At 42.2% G+C, this 20,792-nt stretch overlaps 1 protein-coding gene across 1 annotated transcript in view; it reads right to left on the bottom strand.

Moving 5' to 3' along the window:
* Positions 1 to 7,345, bottom strand: part of THSD7B (thrombospondin type 1 domain containing 7B) — an 808,101-nt gene extending 800,756 nt beyond the window's left edge. The window contains exon 1 of the mRNA XM_058548890.1: positions 7,222 to 7,345. The gene's annotated coding sequence lies outside the window, so the exon portion shown is untranslated. The remainder of the gene's footprint in view (positions 1 to 7,221) is intronic.
* Between the last annotated feature and the right edge of the window lie 13,447 nt (positions 7,346 to 20,792).

Raw genomic sequence — 20,792 nt, 5'->3', positions numbered from 1 at the left:
CCGAGGCCACTGCCAGTCCACCCACACTCACATCTGAAGACTGGTTTCCCCCTTTCTGTTCTTTGTGCTAATTTCAAAAGCTAATGCTTTGCATATTCGGCAGAACAGTTCTGTCTCAATAATAAGCCATTAATGAAAAAGAATACGAAGTGGATTTCCTAACTATGTCTGGATTTTCTGAATCTTCCAGTGATTCCTCAGGAAGCCCATACTTCTACATACGAATGTCTCAAGTTCTTTACAATTCTAAGATATTATAATCTGCATGCATAAGATCTGTGCCAAAACAAAACACATATTTTTTCCCCATATTTCCAAATACTTCTACCTCCAGGTAGAAGTGATTCAGCAATACTCTTCCTGTCAGTCATCTCCAGCATGTGTGGAGGCTCTGGCAGTAGGTGAGTGAGGGCATTTGTGTGCGTGCATGTGCTCTTGCATTTGCGAGAAATTCCAGCAGAGGTTAAGACTAAACTTGCTAACTCAGACTTCAGGCTCTAGGGCAGTCTGGCGTATCAGAAGCAAAATGGGTCTTGCAGCCCAACAGACTGGGACGTGTCTCTCTGCTCTTTGGTTTACCAGCTGCATTAGCCTTACACCAGGCACCAAAGGTCCCTCAGCCTCCATTTTCTAGTATGAAAAATGGGACTAAACAATAGAACCCACTTTGCAACATTATTATGACGATTCGACAGTATGATTCTAATGCACCTAGCCTGGTATGCAGCATGTCATAGATAATCAATAATTCTAGTCACTCTTATTGCCTACCCGGATGTTGTTAAGCCTTGTCTCAGCGATTCTCAAAGGGCTATTGTCACCCAGGCCCCTACTCTAGATCACATTACCCTCTCCAACATTTTCCAGAATTCTCAGCAGAGAGTAGTGCCCTTTCTCATTCAAATCCTTTACTATCAGAACTCCACAAGTAGATGCTAATAAGAAAATAGATTCAATCAAACATTAAAATTAGAATTTACCACCTGAGTTGTTCGTACAGAGAGAGGGCTTTGTGAATTGGCATAATCAGAGAAAGCTCAGTGGAAATATAATTAAAACTCGGTCTTAACTAATAGGTAGAATGTGGATAACTGGGGGCTGGGGGTGAAGAAAGCAGCATTTTTAACTAGTAGGGCCTTTTTAACTAGTAGGGATCTTGTGATTGACTTAAAGGAGACAAGCCCAATAGAAGAAGAAGGTAGGTAACAGGAAGTTAATGGCTGGCATGAGTAAATTTGATGTAGGACCTGGAATATTATTTTTTCTATTCAAAAAAGAAGCATAATTTAAGTTGTGTTTTCCAGGGCCCATCTAGCAGTGTTTGCATTTAGTTTTAGCTAGAAGAGATCGAGAAGAAAGCACCAAACAATTTTCCTTAAAGAGTGTGCAGTGTCATTGATATCCCTTTCCTCTCTGTGACTGGCCAGAAGATATTTCAGTTCATAGAATGGGTCAATTCAGGTGAAACTAAGCCCTGTTAACAATACTTAATCACAAAAATGAATGGAAGTCGATACGAAATAAATTGAATTAATTCTGAAGACTAGAAATGGAGACGGAAAAAAATAATTACTTTTTCCCCAAAAGAAAAAAGCCTTGTTGAACTACTCCCACATACATACATTTTAATTAAGTTGTCTGAGACAGCTGTGGGGTAGAAGGACGTAGAGTTGTAGCAGAAGACCTGGGTTAGAAATTTGGCTCTGCCCCTTACCAAGAGTGTGACTTAGTATGCTTAGTTTATGTTTGGTGGAAAACAAATTAATTGAAGGTAGAGTGGCTTTACATGAATTGATAATTAAAAGGGGTCTAGGTATCTTGGGGCTCTTTGGTAATATAAATATATTCAAATAATAATATTGCAGTGTTTTTAACAGATATAAATGTTAAACAGATAAAAAAATTAAAATGTAAATTTAAACAGATTTCAAGTTCAACTACTTGATAACGCCAATGGTTGCATTTATTCTTGTTATGAGTAAAAATATCAAAGGATGATATTAAAAATATTTACCAAGTGGTAGGGCTCAAGCATCAACCAATTAGAACGGGCTCTGGCAACAGCCCGAGAGCAGGTCCCAAGGCCTGCCTGCCATATCAAGTGGTGACTCTCTTAGTGGCTGTAACAAGAGGTGACCTAGGAGGTGTCAAGGGAGTGGACCATAGCACTGAGGTGGTAGTGGGACCTTCAGGGGGCTTAGAACAGCACCTGTTTACCTACTGGAAAAGAAGTATTTCAATATTTTCACAACCAGCAAGGCTGTATCAATGCATACTGGCCAAATCGTCGTGAATATGTCTAACATAGGCATGAGAGGCAGAAATCAATAGAGAAGAGCCCAGAAGGAAACTCTGCAAGAAGCGATTGCTGCAAGCCTTAGTCTTATTATAATTAAAATCTTTCTTTTATATTTACTATATGGTATGCTTTTAAAAACAACCACCTGAAAGAACCCAAAATTAAAATATGCATTACTAGAAAACTACTGTCTAAGACCAAGGCAATGGTGCCAAACTGCCATGAAGTCAAGAGCTTTTCTCAACATGGTGATTCTTCCAGAAGTAATGAGCTGTTCGCTAACACCACCAGGGCACAGATCAGCAGCCAACCCTCAGGCAAGTGGAACACAGCAAAGAGCTTCTCTCCAGTCAAGGCACTGTAGAATCATTTGTGCATTTGTCACGTAGGATTCTGATTTTAGCTGCAGCATATTTAATTACAAGAGGCTCATAATTAAAATATGCCTAGAGAGGCAAAATCAAAAGCAGGCATCATGTCCCTTGCTGCAAAATACCTAAGTCCAACAATGGCAGCAACATTTCCACAGATTTATGAATCCTCACGTCTAGATCAATGCCCAATCTTCTTTTTTTAAACCCTTTTTTTTTTTTTTTGCTGAGGAAGACTGGCCCTGAGCTAACATCTATTGCCAATCCTCCTTTTTTTCTCCCCCGGTAGACAGTTGTATGTTATAGTTGCACATCCTGCTAGTTGCTGTATGTGGGACACCGCCTCAGCATGGCCTGACAAGCGGTACATCAGTGTGCGCCTGGGATCCGAACCCCGGCCGCCAGTAGTGGAGCGCACCTACTTAACGGCTAAGCCACGAGGCCAGCCCTGATCAATGCCCAATCTTTTCTGATATGAGGACTTCTTTTTTTTAACTTCAAAAAACTCTCCAGATTCCCACATCACAGCAAAGAGTTGTACTTTTAGAATCTATTAATTGCAAAAATATCTAATGACCAAAAGCTAGTATGAATAGTGATGCTTTTAAATGTACTGTGTTTTACTCATCACAAGAGCACAGACCAACTCTTAAAATATACTAGTTCTTATAGGTGCTGGATGACTTAACCGTCCAGCTTACAAACTAAGCTTGGACTGAACTCTCCACCGTCCAATAACCCTGACCCCCAGAGCAGTGAAACTCGATTCTACAGCATTTCCAGGGCTGGTTTCTGAAGTCTACCAAAAGACATGGAGTAATTGGATTTCACTAATATTCTATTTTCCCTTTCAAATGAATTGCTTGATCTAGTAGCTACAGAATACCCCTAATAAATCATGGGTGGACTATAACTGAAAAAATAACTAAGTATCTATATTTTGTATAACTGGCCCACTGCAGGCAACAAACAACACTTCAGTCTGTTATTTAAGGACAAACATTTAAGGACAAACATCGTTCAGAATGAAAGCATAACCCTAGGAATTCAATGACTATGATCACTAGTTCCTCTTCAGTCAAGAGACACATACACGCTGACAGGGAACTGCACCTAATCCATTTTGCTTTGCTTTCATCAATAGCTGCTGTTAGCTATTATGAATAACCACCCATGAAAACGCTAGTAAAAACATCAACAAAATAATCCCAATTCATGGAGAAATTTTAAAGGGTGAATAAAATGTTTATCATCTTGGAGCAGAGTGCCATAGACTTCACATCTGCTGAAACACTAATCCCACTCGAACTCACAATTTCTAAAATTTCTAGAATTAGAAGTCGAGTTTAAAATCCTTCTACTTTCACAGGTTTAACATGTTAATTATCACTTAGATATTAATCCTGTTAACAGCTCTAAATTAAGGACCTGGGTTATATTTAGGAAGCTGCCTAGTGTTAAAGTAAATGCAACTGCTTCTTTTACAGTTATATACTGGAAAAATACCTTCTTTTAAAAACATAAAGCATTTATGTGAAATTCATATTCAAAAATCCAAAAGCATATCTAAGTGGCTCATGTAAATAGTTTTGAATATTGTAATACCCTTTAGGTAGTCAAAGACTCATCCTTTATGCTTGGTCTGTAGAATGTCTCTGAGGCTGTGTTGTTAATGTTAATGTTCTTTTCTCCACCAAGTCGTATAATTGTCACTACTTAGAATCCTTTAATCTATTTGTCTTGATCGTGTACTTAATATATTGTATCATTTGTCATTTTGACTCTTAACTCAATAGGACCAGTCGACTATTCTTCATCATTCTATTCAAACTTCTGAAACGATGTTATTACTTTAATGCCTATTCTTTATAAAGGTGTGCAGAACAGCAAAATTGCAGTTTGGGTAAGATTTTTTTTTCTTTGATTCCTGCTTCAGTTTGTGAAATATAATGAAAATGAGTTGACGTGCTTCGGAAATTTTTTTGTTTGGACACTCCTCTTCCACTAACTTAGCTCCTATCTTTTTATTCTGCTTTTTCAGTCTGTTATTTAAGGACAAACATTTTTTTCACAGATATTAGTAAAAGAATTACTCTTTCAGAAGCAGGATCTGAAGCAAGTAGGCAAGGTCCTTAATAGACTTTCTGAGAAAGTACATTTTAGCAGTACCATTTTTCTTTAATTCTTTACCTTTCTCTCAAAAGGCACACTCAGCAGAGAACAGAAAGGTACCTTTAGTTGCCAATTTATTAATGTCAATCCTCAAACAATGGAGTCTGTGTTTACACTGTTTTTATGATCAGCAGCTATTTTCTACCTAACTGACAGTCTTTCTGTTTCTTAGTCCTTCAACTCTTTAAAAACAACTCCGATTAAAAACAATGGGGGTGGGGAGATTAAGAAACATGGTAAAGGTAAATCAAGTATTGATTTAAATATTAAGGTAGATATAAAGTAAGCCCACTTGTTATGAACCCTCAAAACGGACTATCCAAGTCCACCAGCAGTAGATGGTCCTTTCCTGGACCATACATCCCTAAGCACTTACCATAGATTAATCTCAAATCTTCAGAACCCTGAATGATTTATAGGTGTTCAATGCTGTTGGAACTATCTATGCTAATGTGCAAGACTATCCCACATTTTTGAAGTCAACAGTTGTATCTCTGTAGATTGTTACAGGCCAGGGGAATTATCTTCATAATTCTTTTTCACCTAAATTTGTATGAAGCAGAGTTTCCAGTCCTCAACTTCTAGCAGGTAGGTGAAAAAAACACAACACCCAGGCATAGTCAGAAGCCAATTCCAGGGAATCTACTAGGCTGGCTCAACTACCCACAGAAAGCAGAGAACTGGCCACATTAAGTTTCAAAAGAAGGCTCCTGGTATTAATTGCATTCAGGTTTTAAAACAGCAGTGCATCAAAGTGAAGCCTCAAGACAGGGACTTTATATAGCTTTCAACCCACAAATACATGAGCTTTTATTCACCACTGGACAGGACTTGTTGATTTGGTTAGTAACATCCTAAGTGGCTTTCACGAAGCCTTAACCAAGGCTATAGCATAGTGCAGAGCACAAAAAGGCTTCCCTGAAGTTCACCGCCTCCCAGTTACCTAACAAACCCAGACTGTCCTGACACTGCCTGGGAGATAAATGTATCACTTTGACATCCAAAGACTGCCTGTCAAAAGGAAACTCCAGATGCACACGTACACACATGCACACACACAGACACACACACACACACCCCACAGCCTGATTGGCATACACCCTGCCTGCATGGGTTACCATTTCCATAATAACAGAGTACCCACAGGTGCACTCCTGAAAAACACCAAGAAGACTCCTCCAGCCAGGGTGTCATTTACAGGAGCACAAATGCACTTAAAGGTGGGAAACTGCAGCCTAACAGCAGACCACCCTGGCAATGAACAGAGCACCAAATAACCTGGCGTGTGCCATAGAACATGCCGAGGTACCATAATCTTAGTCAAACTCCACCTTGACCACACAAAATGGAACTGAATTGTAATAACTCTTAAGGGATGCTCAGAATGATTCCCAGAAAAAGTACCATTAGATCATGCGTCCTTCCCCGGAAACAAAGTTTTCCCCCTTGTATTTAAAAAGAGAGTGAGAGAGCTTCACGCCTCCCTCCCCAAACACACATACTCAAATCTTTCCAACTTCAAGACTCAACTATGCGGACTTCAAAAAGCGGAGGTTTCATATGCGTATTCAAATAACTTTACTACTACTGGAGGTGTTAGGAAAGGTGACAGAAGCATATGGGTGATACTTCAGAAATTACGTGTCCTCCTCCTTGTCCCTTTCACGCCCTGTTCCCAGTTTTCTCTTCATAAACAGCTTGGCCACGCCAGACCCGCGAGTCCCGTTCTCCCCAGCTCGCTCCTCGCCCCCCGCAGGGACAGTGGAAATACAAACTGTTGCTGCAGCCTCCTGACACTCCACTGATAAATCAGAGGAAGCTGCAAAACTTCTTGGCTCGCTCAGCTATGCTCCAGGGGCACTAACGCCCACGCGCAGATTTCGCAGTCAGCGCTACCGAAAGAGAACCCTCGGTCAACCTGTTTGCAAAGCTCGCAGAACTCCCCGCCCTCCGATCCCGGGCTCCGAGGCTCCCCGCGCAGGATGGGAGACCCCTGGCTCCCTTCATCAGTAACCCCCAAAGCAAGCTGCAAGTGGAGGGAACAGAGCTGCCGCCCCAATCCCACGGCACGATCCGGTTGCCTGAGATCTGTGTCCAAGTCTCTGCGTGGGATATCTCCGCCCGCCCAACCCGGGGGTCTTTGCACGCTGTGCCCCTGGCAGCCCACCCTTCCTGCTGCCCTAAGCCAGAGGCGTCCGAGGAGCTCCGTTTGCAAGTTTCCGCGTCTGGCCCGGAGAAGGGGCGAGGGAGGCTGCCGGGGAAGAAAGAGCAAAGTCTGTGTCCGCGGCGCGCCCCCCGCCCCGGGCAGCTGCCGCCTCTCGCCCGCGCCAGCCAGGGGCCGGGCATCCCCCGCTCCGGGCGCAGCGCGGCCGCACTCACCCGCCTCGCCCGAGCCGCCGCCGCAGCCTCCGGGAGCCGCCGAGCCCCGAGCTTCCCGAGCGCAAGAAAGATGGTGGTGTGTGTCGGGAGACCACCCATTCCAGCGTCAGGCAACCCGGCGGCGACTCTGGCTCCTCAGCACTGAAGGAAGAGGAGGAGGAGGAGGAGGAGGAAGGAACGGCGCAGTCGGACGCCATCTGCTGTACACCTCTGCGCAGCCATTGGCTGCCTGGTGCGTCCCCGGGAGCCGCGGGGCGCGGGGCCGCGGGGAACCACCTTGTGCCTCGCCTCCCCCGGCAGCTGCTCCCGCCTCTCCTCCCTTGTCCCTCCTCCCCTCCACCGCCTCCTCCCCCGTTCTCTAGCGGGTGCCCCCGCCCGACCCTCGGCTCAGCCCGCTCCCCTGGGCGAGAACCGCGGGCGCGCTGGCCTCAACCTCGGCTCCTCCGCTCTCCGCGACTGTTTTCCGCAACTTTGAAGCTTCGAGGTGCAGGTGCGGGCCGGGTGAGGGGGACTCCCCAGCTGGCCTGAGCCTGGGGTACCCAAGCCGCTGATCGTCACGGACGGAGGCTAGCGCTTTGCGCCTCCGGGATCCACGAAGTGATGAGAGGGAGAAGGAAGGAGAGAGAGTGGGGGTGCTTTACTCCTCATTTATAACCCCCCCCTCCAACACACACGCGCGCGCGCGCGAACCCTCAGACACATACCATAAAGCACACACACATACACAGCCATCCCGCCCCGTCCGATGGCCTGCCGTTCCTCTGCAGTCCCCGGGTGCGAGAGGGCTTCAGTGTTACAGGGAAAGACAAGATCCTAGCGGGATATGTGGAAAAGAGAGAAAGGGAAAAATTGGGGATGACTCCGGGGGAACACCAAGAGCTGGGTCCGCACCTGCCTGGACATCCTCTTCTTGAGCGGCTCCCAGAGACTGTCAGCCCATGCAGACCAGGGCCCGGGAAAACCCCTAGCTCCCGCCTCTTTTTTTAAGGCTTTTTAGTCCTGGGGCGCGGGAGGTGGGTGGGGGCGCGGAGCAGGAAGAGCGCCTTTGGCTCCTGGGTGGCGGATGCCGGTGGCTGCAGAAGAGGCAGAGTCGAGTGTGCCCAGGTGAGGCAGGAGTGCAGCGAGCACGTGGGCAGGCTCCGAGGAGAGTCACAGCTCTGAGAGTCCTTTGCTTATTCTCTGACGCTTGTTTCAAACCCTCCTGGGTTTTGACACCTTTGATCTAGGGAACTTCTTAGGCTTGTTTAGAGGGATGAAATTTCTTCAAAAGGGAGAACGGGAGAAAAGCACGAGGACTACTATTGCCAATTACAGGATATTTTGCCTGTCGTGTCTCTTTAAATGTGTGAGTCAGCGACAGCAGAGATTGTATCTTTTCAATTTTATCCAATGCTTGGCACACCATGGGTGCTTAAAAAGAAGCAAAATAATCATGAGAAAATTAAAGCTTGATGTCATAGCGCAAATTAGATTTAAGAGATAAATAGAGCAGCTAGGTTGTCACAGGAAAAAAAAAAATCAAACAGAATGTAAGTGCCACTGAAAAGGAAACCATGAATATGATGGTGTGGGGTTCTGATCTACCTTGTTGTGGACTGGGTTCTGGAAGCGGGATGGGGAACCAGCCTTAATATTTTAAACAGCAGTCACTCTTCTCTCAGTGAGCACTGTCCTCGCACTCTGGGTTATGCTTTTCTTCCTGACATCACTGTCTTAAAAATAAATCAGCTGCCATCCAGATCCTAGAATATTTCCCCAAATCCAAGATCATGATTTATTGCTCCCAAAAAATGAAACGCCAATCCTGTGAGCCTGGGGAAAGAGAAACTGGTCCATTATGTTTCATTGTAATCTCAATATATACAGATCAATAGCCAATGAGCCTCGTTTAAGTAACTTCAGGAACAACAGCCAAAGAAAAACATTTCTGTTTTCCTGAACTGTGACATCCAGGCTTCCCAGATTTCAGTTTTCCCAGAATCAATGCAGCATTTTCAGACCACATCGCATGCACACACATCCATATGGTGGAAAGATCTGTGTTTGCAATCCTTCTGGAGAGAGGCCATCAAGGACGACTTCTGAGTATGTCATTTATGGACAGCTTTATAGTTATGTATTTCCCTTCTTCTTAAGAGGCAGTGATATGTATATTTTTCTTTAGGCTGGCAATTTGATTTCAACATGATTCTAATTTAATATGTTAGCCCATTCTCATTAACCCCTTACTCTATGTCAGTGATCACTTATGGTACTCACAAGAATATTTTGATTCTTAAGATGTAACTTTCATCCTCTGCTGCATTTTTTATATTTCGTCTCCTGTTTTTTGATTCTAGAATATAAGAGATAATAGCTATATGGCAATTGTGTCCTACACATTGGGCTTCTTAAAATCAAAAATAAGTAATTCATAAGAATGAAATCTAAATTCTAAAACGCAAAGAACCATAAACTTTAAACATTGCTACATTTTGTTAGCTTACTGACTCCTTTAAACTACAGAATAGTCACTTTTCATTAAGGTGCTATTCTAACAACAAGTATTTCATTATAGTTAAATATTATAAGGTGCCTGAACTTTCTCTGATGTTGTTCAATTACATACAAATCTGGTAGAAGGAAAATGCAGACATTTCTAGCTCAAACTCCCAATTTATGTTTTAAATACATATTTTACTGATAGTATGAGTTTCCTGTCAAGATAGTCAGCTTTGGTCATTAATAAAAGCACTGCCCTCAAAATCTAGATTAGGTTAGACACATTGAAAGGATAACCTAGGCAGGGAAAGAGGCATTGTCAATGAAGACTGATTAGGGAAGGGGATTTTATAAAATAAGTGACCAAAGAAAAGATTTGGAAGAAGGTAGCCTTGAAAAATAGGCGACGTTATTATGTGTAAGGACTAGATCAATGTTCCAATGTGGAAAATAAACTGGAGATTATAAATTCTCATAACTCCACACACACAGTGCCAAAAGCTCCAATCATCTTTAGGCTTCCAGTGAGTATGGAACAAAACAAGAGAACAAAGGAAGAGGAGAGGAGGTGGGATGAGAGGATCTCCTGGGACCAAGTCACTAGTGAGAACCGAGGGGGAGCCACAGAGGAAAGTAACCCTACACTATCCAAAACCTGTTGGAGTTTAACTTTTCATTTTTGTTGTTATGTATATTTGTCATTGTTCCTTCTGAACATGATGTTCTGCATACAGTCTAACAAGCTTGGATGGGAAAATGCTGTGTCAATATAATAGACAAGCATTGGCATTAAACAAATAAGAGATAAAGAAGCCCAATTTAAAATAGGAATGAGAAACCCAAGCCTGAGCCAGTATCTTGGGCTCGCCACCCAGAAAGTGGCTGCCCAGGTCTACACCAGCCCATCCACTGAAGCAATGAATTGAGTCAAACGTTCAGTCATTTGGGGAAGCAAAACAGGAGGGTGGAGAAGAAAAGGAACCATGATTGTCTCATTTACACAATTCATTCAGGCCAATTCCATGTTGGATGAGATTCTATGGCAACTCTGAACATTTTTTCTGCCAAAAAAGAGCATTTAATCCTGGCATACAAATGTAAGTTTTGAGCTTGGTCCAGTAATTTGATTTTGATGTGTCAACATCTTAAAATACAATGTAAAGATAATGTATTGAAAAGTAATGTAGTGGAATTCCATTGGCTTCTGGCCCAGCTCCGTCCCTCTGAGGCGCCAACGCTTTCCCAGCAGACACTCAGCATTCACAAACTTAGTCCTGAGCCATCAACCTCAGTCATTCATTCAGCAACATATTTGTTGAACATCTGCTGTGCTCCTGGCACTGTACAATGTCTTGGTTATTCGGTGATGTGGTGGGCTGAGTCCTTGCCCTCAGGGAGTTTACAATCTAATGGGGGTGTCAGACAATAAACAAAGAGATACACAAATAATTATAAACATATAAAATGAAAGAAAATAGTTTTGTGAAAAAGGAATGCAGTAGAGGTGAGTAGAAGGAAGGGTTTTTTTCCGTCAGAAGAAATGATGTTTAGGCTGAGAGTCAAAAGAGAATCACAGGTAACATTTATTGAAATTTTTCTAGATATAGGGCATTGAGCTAAGTCCTTTACACATATCATTTAATCTTCATAACTAGCCCATGAGGCAGGCACTACTGTCAACTCCATTTTACAATAGAGGCATAGAGAGTTTAGGCAACTTATTAAAAGTCACACAGCTGATAAGTAGAAAAGCTAGGATTTGACAAGGCAGTCTGTGGTGTATACATTTTTATCTGCTAATATACACTGCATCTCATATAAGTAGATATTAGCCAAGTAAGGGGGATAAAGGGGATAACATGACCAATGACTCTGGCTGGGAGAACTCGGCACACGAAGAATTGATCAGGGTCCACAGTAGCTGCAGACTAGTGAGCCTAGGGGAGAGTGACATGAGGTGGGGTAGGAGGGCCAGGCCAGGAGCACAGCTTGCAGGTGCTTATAAGCCAATGGGTGGTTTTAACTCTAGGATCAATATGATCCAATTTAGACGTTTAAAAGATCTCCCGCGTGCTATGCAGAGACAAACAAACAAAGTAACAAGAGTGGAACAGAGACCAGTCATCCAGCCAAGAGATGATGGTGGCTTAGTGGAAAAGGAAAGACCTGGACAGGTTGATGGATATTTGGAAGCCTTGTTCCTCTCTTCGCTTCTACTTCTGACTTCCAACCTCCCCCCAAATCTGACATTTAGTTTTTCACCTCAGGATCCAAAATCCTAAATTCGTTACCTCAGTCCCTGGATCTTGAGTCTGTTTTCTTGTCACATACCAGTACTGTGGAGAGGATGAACAGTGGTGAGCCTCCTATTTGGCCAGCACTGGGACCTTTGCTTCTGAGCCCTGTCCTAGAATCCCACCTCCTGCCCAGTATTATCTGAGTTTTTGTTTTGCTTCTCATCCTCCAATAATATTTATTGACCAAGAGATCTAGGGTACGATGATCCCCAGTGCTCTCTAACATCACCAAGCCATAGCAAAATCAGGAGAGGCAGTCACTCTATCCACATGAAACAAAGAAACATGGGCAAACAACTTGCATATATATAAGAAATAACTTCAACTAATTTGGAAATAATAAAACCCATGGCGTGACAGCTTGGATCACATTCATAATGACTTGGTTTGTAAAGACCAGGTGTTATGTAGATTGGAGCTTGTTATTATCCAAAGATTTGGCAACCCTAATCCTCTTCTACCGGGCACAAAGCCAGGCAATACTCACAGGCCTAACTTTGACGAGATGGGCAAGAGAGCCTAAATCTTCTATTTTGCTGTTTTCCAAGGACAGCAGTCTATCTGATGGGCAGCAGGTCCCTTTATAGGTAGAAAGGATAGAAAACATTGGAAAATGACAGTATTGTCAACAGATCACAAGCTACAATGTTCATGAGTGTGGTACATGGAGTAGAACAAACAGAAGACGTTTTTCTCATATCTTAATCATTTAAGCTATAATAGCCAATTATCTAGGAAACAAAAAATCACCAATACATACGCTATGGAAAGAAAATTTATATGAGAAACTTTCATAACTAAAGCTTTCTAGCATGTTCTTCTTAGATTCTGAATTATGCCGTTTTCCTTGTTGCTACCTCATTGACTCTCCACCTTTCTCTATAATATGTGTTATTTTCCTGAAATACCATTTGTATATAACTTTGATTCTCAGGAACCTACTATTTTCTTCATCTTGTCACTTGGTCCCCTTATAAATATCAGCTCCAAAAAGCCTTCCCTGACGTTCCCCTATAGAAAATGGTATATCTCCTTATCCTGCCTTACTTTGCTTCATAGCATTTACCGCAATCTGAAAGTTTGCTACCTAGTTGTTTCACTGTTTATTATCTATCCTCTCATCAAGAATGTAAGCCCCATGAGGTCAGAACTATGCATACATATACACACAAACCATACTTACAATAGTGCCTGGCACATGGTAGGCACACAATAAATGTTTCCCGAATGAATAGCATAAATTACCAGTTTACTGACTTTTGAAATCCTTCCTAATATGGCCCCACACTACCTTTCCAACCATTTTCTTGCCACTGCGCAATACACACCCTTTTTTCAGATTTCAGGGGTCTCCTCACTTGCCCCTTCACAGTCAATGAAGCTCTGATTCAGGCCCTCTCCATGCTCCCTCCCCTGTTTTGCAGATGTGACCTCCCTTCAAAGTCCCAACTCCTCTAAGAAATTTTCCTAGATCTAATTTCATTTCACATTTATCTATTTCTTCCCTTTACCAAACTCCTATAATGCTCATTGTCTGTGTCATTCAGTTTTTCAATTAACTGTATACCATCTCATACTGTTCTCTAACGGTTTCATAGCCATTAGCTTAGTCCTCTCAACTGCACTGTTACTTCCTTGAGGGTAGAGGCTAAGATAAATACTTCCTTTCTTTCCTTTAATGCACAATTCTTGTACACAGCAGGCATTCAGCAAGTACTTGTTGATGGACTAGGTATGTGAAGAATCTGAACAGGAGGGTTAGGCTTCCTTGCGTCATGTGATGTCAACAGAAACACTTATCACCTTTATATCTGTGACAACCAGCACCCTTGTCACTTTACGTTTGTGGGAGTTGATCTTGCCAGGTGCCAGGCAAGACTGTTCCTTCATTGAGCAAACACTGACTGAGAATCTGCTTTGTGGCAGATACCATTGTAAACGCTGGGAAGAGTCCTAGAGGCAATGATTGTCTGAGGAAACAGACACTTAAATTGCAATATAACAAGCCTTAGAGGCATCCTGTGGACACGGTGGGAACCTCAAGGAGGAGCATCTAACCTAGTGTGGGGTGAGACAGGAAAAGCTTCCCAGGGTAGATCTAGCTATATCTGCCCAAATTCAGAGCCAGGAAAAAAAATTCCTCAGATTTTGTGACCTGCTGGCTTGAAATAGTTTATCAATGTAGCATTTTTACAGTGTGCTATGCTCCACTTATGACTTCATTCTAAGAAATCACAGCACAGGCTCTCTCTCACATCCAACAATCTAGGGAAACACGACTGCCATTACAATGCCTGTGCATGCTGCAAAATCATCCCTTGTGTTCAAATACTCAGGGTGTGAACTCTAAGGATCCTATTTTCACACCTCATCTTCTTCTCTTAGCTTCCCAGTCACCACACAATCCCGGCTTTCCTCTTTTGCTCAAGTTCTGTGTGTTAAAGCATATTAGAGTTCTAGACTGGGCTCCCTTTTCCTCTCCATCTGCACTTTCTCCTTAAGTGAATATGTCCATTCCCATGATTTCAGGTAGTATCTTGTTACTGAGAATGCCTAAATCCATTTCTGTGGCTGTAGTAGTCAGTATAGGCTAAGCTGTGCTATGGTATCATATGAGTTCCCAAACCTTAGTGGCTTAACACAAGAAGGTTTATTTCTCTCTCATACTGTATGACCAAAACAGGTTAGCAGAGGGAATAGTGACTCTGCTTCACATAACCCACTCAGGGTTCCAGGCTGAAAAGGGCTCTGCCATCTAGAACATTGCTGGTCATGGTTGCGGCAGAAGGAGGGATCATAGAGGACTTCAAATTCCCTCTTCTGTGCTTCAGCCCAAAGTGGCATAGCCCATTGGCCAGAGTAGACACATGACCCTCACCAAAATGGAAAGTGCTCAAAAATATAGAAAAGCACATGGATATACAGTGAGCAGTAACTGTCTCTGCCACACCAACACTGGCCGTCCTTGGTGCTCCAACCCCATATCCAAGTGCTTGCTTGACATACTTTCTGACATCACCTGTGTGCTTCAAACTGAACATCGATTCCTTTCCTCCAAACCTGTGTTCTTCAAACCGACCATTGGTTTTCCCCCAAACCTGCTTCTCTTCCAGTCTTCCTTGTCTCAGAATATAGCACCATCCATTACATTGCTCAACCTCAAACTCTAAGAATTACCCTTCATTCCTTCTCTCTCACTTCACTCACATGGAAATAACTAGTTTTGTTATTCCTATCCCCAAAATAAATCCTACATGCATCCACTTCTCTCCATCTCCACTACCACCACCCTGATCTAAGCCACCACAGTCTTCCATGGTGGATGATAGTAGCAGCTTCCTAACTAACCTCCTTTCTTACACTCTGGTCCTTATACAATCCATTTTCTACAGAGTAGCCGGAGTGATCTTTTTAAATGGTACGTTGATAAAGTCTTTTCCCTGCTTAAAACCTTCCAATGATTTTCCAATACACTTAGTATAAATTCCAAATTCCTTATGTCTGGCTCCTATCTTTCTCTGACAAGTCATCTCCTACTTCTCTGCTCTGTTGTCACTAAACCACAGCCTTCTGTGCCAATTTTAGTGCCGCCTTAGGGCCTTTGAGCCAACTCTGCTGTGCCTGGCTTGTTTACCCCCAGACTGCATGTGGCTGCCTCTCTCCCATCATTCAGATCTCCGTGGTAATGTCATTTCCTCAGGGGGGACTTTCTGGACACCTAAATAAAGCAGCCACCAGTCACCCTCTACCACATCCCCCTACTTGGTTCTTTGCATAGTATTTGTCACTATTTCGTATTTTGCTATTTCTGTATTTGTTTGTCCACTGGAATGTAAGCTGTATTAGAGCCAAACTTTGTCTGCCTGTTCACTCTTGTGCCCCTGGGTGCCTAGAGAAACAGTGCCAGGCACACAGACTAGGTGCTCAATAGACACGGACTAAAGAAATGCACTCATTAGTTCACTTAGAAACTCTGGTGCCATTGCTCATTCTCACCTTTATTTTAAGAGTGAGCATTGGCTTATTTTCCATATATCTTTTTGATACAAAAGACTCAGCTGAAATCCTTATTTCCAACCAATGGAGATAAATCTAAAGAAATGAAATAGTGAAGCGATCATCCATGTGTTGGTGATTTGCAGTCTTCCCCTTGCCAATCAGAAGGAAGAAGTTAACTAAGGAGGCAGCTACTTGTCACATCTAGAGGTTCTTTTGACCCCAGTGATTAAGATGATGTGCCTGATGTGGTGAACTTTTATATTATGTTGCCGGAGAACTGTGACAACAGCCCTTTTGTCACACTGAGTTCTCAATTTTGGTGATGGCTGTCACTGTTCTGGAAGGAGATGACTTACCCAAGATGGGGGGGGGGAGTGGAGAGTGGGGGCAGTGACGAGATGGGAGACAGGACTGATCTGAGGGTCTGTTTCCAAGTCCAGTGAAATAAATGGAAAGTGAAGGTGCCATAATACACAGGCACTTCTTGATACCACAACATTATATCACTTTGGTCCAATTTCTAAAGCCCTCAAGGAAAGAGGGCTCCTCCCTGTTTCTTAGCAGTCTCCTCTTCCTAGACTGAAGATGTCTAGAGACTAAAGGCAGTTTATCTTCTAGTGTCTGGTTCTACCTAGTTTCTCAAAATTGTCAGGACAGGTAGCTGGAGCCTTATAAAGGAAGGATCTCATAGTGTACCAATCTTTATCCAGCACTGCTTTCCCTGAATATATTCTCACTTCCTCCTGATCCTCCCCATCACTGACTCCTTGATTTGACTTCTTGTTTATGGCCTCCCTTTGACCCCATTACTGCAGTGCCTCTCCACATGCTTCTCCTACTAGGACAATTTGCCTTTCATGTCAACCATGATTTGGTCCATCCCTCAAGTGATATTGCTTCAGTTGTTTGAGGACAGCACCCTACCCAGTCTAGTCTCATCTCTGAGTCCTTATTTGTCAAAGCAGACTCCCTGTCTAGGTTTACCCCACTTTAAGTTGTGGCTTAGAGCTATAACCTCCTCAGCAAGATAGTTATATGGATGGAATGTTTGTGTCCCCTCTAAATTCATATGTTGAAGCCCTAAATACCAGGGTGATGATATTTGGACATGGGGCCTTTGGGAGGTTTAGACGAGGTCATGAGGGTGGAGTCACCAGGCTGGGATTAGAGCCCTTATAAGAACAGACCAAAGAGCTTGCTCTCTCTCTCTGTTCCATGTGAGGATACAGCAAGAAGGTGCCCGTCTACAAGCCAGGAAGAGGGCCCTCACCAGAACCTGACCATGCTGACCCTCTGATCTCAGACTTCCAGCCTCCAGAACTGTGAGAAATAAATGTCTGTTATTCAAGTCACCCAGACTATGGTATTTTGTTATAGAGGCCTGAGCTGACAAACACAGTAGTTATTCACCTCTTTTAAAAGTCTGTACATTTCCCAAAAAACATGTTCTATTATCTCATAACCTTTAGAGTCAGTTGGGGAGGAAGGAGGTCTTCTGTATTTCTAGTCTAAATTTCTCAGGGTTTAATTTAATTAGAGCTCATACCAAAACGAATATTTTGACCTCATGAAAAAAAATGCTTCTTATTTCAGTCCTATAAAGAGAACTTTTCCCATCTTTAAGGAACCTTATTTCAATAGTGTTTGATCAACCTCTGATTATACAATTATTAGCCTTTTGGTGATCCAACCAATGCCATTTAAATGCATGGCTTGAATTTTGAAATCACAAAACTTTCGAGCTGAAAGATATCTTAGAGAAAATGTAGTCCAATTCCTGTATTTAAAGAAAAGGGAAGTTGAGCCCCAGATAGCTGAGGTGTCTTGTACAAGGTCACACAGCCTGTCAAGTAGAAGAGGAGAAAACACGAGATGGCCTTCTTACCATCCCACCTGTAGTTGAAGGAAAGTGTTTAACAAGATAAAAAGCAAGAGAATTGGTTTTAGACTCTTAAAGAAAACCCCACCAACCTGATGCCTTCCCGATGTATTTTATCACTTCAAGGATGGTATGTCATTAACACAGAGAAGTTTTTCAGAACATAAGAATGTTGGCAAATCATAATTTTGAAAAGAGGGGTTAATTTCCAGATCACTGGGGTGAAGGGGCATGGGAGGGAGTGGGAGGAGAGGTCTTAAGAATACCGACCTAAATCATAGTGTCTGGAACCAGTTTCTCCTGCTTCTATCCTACTAGGAGCTTTTTGTAAGAGAAAACTGGAAATGTTCAGCTGCACACAGCTTGCTTTATTTAGCAGAAAATCTCAAAAAAACAACATGTTCTCTTGTGATTTGAGGCTTGATTATCTAATTTTCTCTTTGTGGTGCTCCTGCACCAGCAACCACCTGCTAAATGGCCAGAACAGACATGACTACTCTGTTAATGGTCCTTGGCTCTCTAGTCGTCTCACTCTTCGTGCTCTCCCTGGAAGCTTCCATCCACTCTTATAGCTCCAACTGGAGGGTCCCAAACACAGTCTCAGGTGTGACTTTCCCTCAAACTTTAGACTCATTTCTAACTGCCTAAGGTGTATCTCTACCTTGTTGTGGCACAGGCGCTTCAAACTCAGCAAGTCTAAAACAAAATCCATTACATCCTTCCCCTTGACCCAAAATCAGTCTCTCTTTTATAACCTATCTAACCTGTCTAGGTTAACTGTGTCACCAGGCACTCAGTTGCCTAAGCTGAACCCTCAGAAGCATCCCTGACTCTTCCTTCTACCTCACCCACCACATCCAGTGAATCACTAGTCTCTCCTGCCTACCTCTCAGGTATCTCTGGAATTTATCTCCTATTCTCTATTCCCTAATCATCTGCCCAAAGTCCAGACTCCACCATCTTTTGCCTAGACTATTATAACAATCTTCTAATAAGGTAATAATTTATTAATTTATTTTACCTACCTTCTCCTCATCCAATACACTCTTTCTAAAAACCTTTTCGTGGCTCCCTACTGCCTAAAGAATAAATTCCAAATTTTTTAACATGGAAAAATAGATGACTTTAAATTTACTTACTTTAGATTAAATTTAGATATACTGAGCCTAAACATGCCATCCTGAAATTTTTACCCATTAATAATGGATCTGTTTTGAAGAGCTGAATTTGGCATAAGAATCAACCTAAGCCGTCATTCACAAAGAGGACTATATGTATTATGGATGAGAAGAAGGGCACTAAAAGCAGATGGAACTGGATGAATTCCTGATTCCACCATAAAATAGGGATGATAATAGTACATAATGCTTCAGGTTGTTGGGGGAATTACATGAGACGTGTACAATGTGCCTAACACCTAGAGGTGTCAACAAAGGGTAGATGTTATTATTAATATCATTATTATTAACATAATAGCTCTTTAAATATTTTAGGATAATTATGATAGGCCCCTCATTATTCTCTTCTTCAATCCAAACATCCCCACTTCTTACAATCAGTTTCAAAATCACATTATTTTGAGAATGGTTCTCTATCCTGGTCACCTCCTCTGGACTATTAAGAAACTAACCATGACTTTACCATAAGACTTGAAGATAAAAGGAACTCATCCTTCCTAACAGTTTAAAGGTGATTAATAAATACAAAGTCTCCTTTTCCAAAGGTGTTTTCTCTTTTAATCATTGTGACTCTAAAGGATTAAACTCCTTTTTACTTTAGTGTATACTTTTGCTTCCTAATTGGGGCTTTCAAGGAAATCTAAGAGTGACTGTCTCAAACCACGAATTAGTCTCTCCTTTCTAAAAATGCACCTTCCAGGTTTTGGTCAGAGATTATTGGCAGGAAGTGAGGGAATGGTTTACACTTCCTTTCTGTGGCTTCCTAGAGCAGTGCTATCAATCTAACACTTTTCATTGGCTCTGAATTTACAGTCATTTTAATAAGTAAAAGAGGGTAGTTGGTAGAGCAGCAAATTAGTCTTCTCTGGCTATGAAAACGAAAACAGATAGCAAACATAATACTTTAATAAAGTAAGATAAGTACTCCCAAGAAGTCAAGATATTGTTAGAGATGCCTTCAAAATGTCAACAGATAATGAGATTGGGCAATAAGCCCAATAAGCAGAATATATTTATTTGTTTCTTATGTGAATTAAATGATTCTTCAACCAAAAGTACTACGGACTTTCCACTTAACACATTCAGATTGTAGTTACTGTCATCTAGAATGTGAATATTGAGGAAGTTTTAAAACAAAATTACTGCATAACCATGATGGAGGTATTACCATAAGAAAGAGCTCTTAAGTCTAAACATCTCAATCCTAATGTTGCCCCATCACTCACTAGCCCTTGAGCTTGGTCAAGATAATTAATCTCACTAGACCTCCATTTACTCAACTATAAAATGAGGAAGGGGAAATAAGAACATACTGTTTTGGAATGAGGACCAAATCAAAATAATTCACATCATATGCCTCACACAGCGCCTAGCACACAGTGAGCACTTCAACAACAATTGGCCACACATGACTATGGTTGGATAACAAATAAAACTGCTATGAATCTCACCTCATTTTTGCTTAGAAATCCAATGCAGTGACATCAAGTGAAAAATCCAGTCAACGATTTTAAATTTTATCTCTTCATCCATTTGTTTTCAATCTCCATGAAAACAAATACCAGTGGGCTTTTTCCCACTGAAATGACCCGCTCGTCCTATCACCATGCAGACATGCCCTAAGTCACTATATTCCCTTTGACACACTGTACTTTCTTGTTCCAAAAACTTAGCTGCCTCATAGAGACCTGTAAACTCTAAAGAAATATTATTCCTAAAGTTCTGTGCAAGGTCAGG

This window comes from Diceros bicornis, chromosome 10 (assembly GCF_020826845.1).
Source record: "Diceros bicornis minor isolate mBicDic1 chromosome 10, mDicBic1.mat.cur, whole genome shotgun sequence".
Classification (NCBI taxonomy): Eukaryota; Metazoa; Chordata; class Mammalia; order Perissodactyla; family Rhinocerotidae; genus Diceros; species Diceros bicornis.
This window is presented reverse-complemented; position numbering and strand designations above follow the sequence as displayed.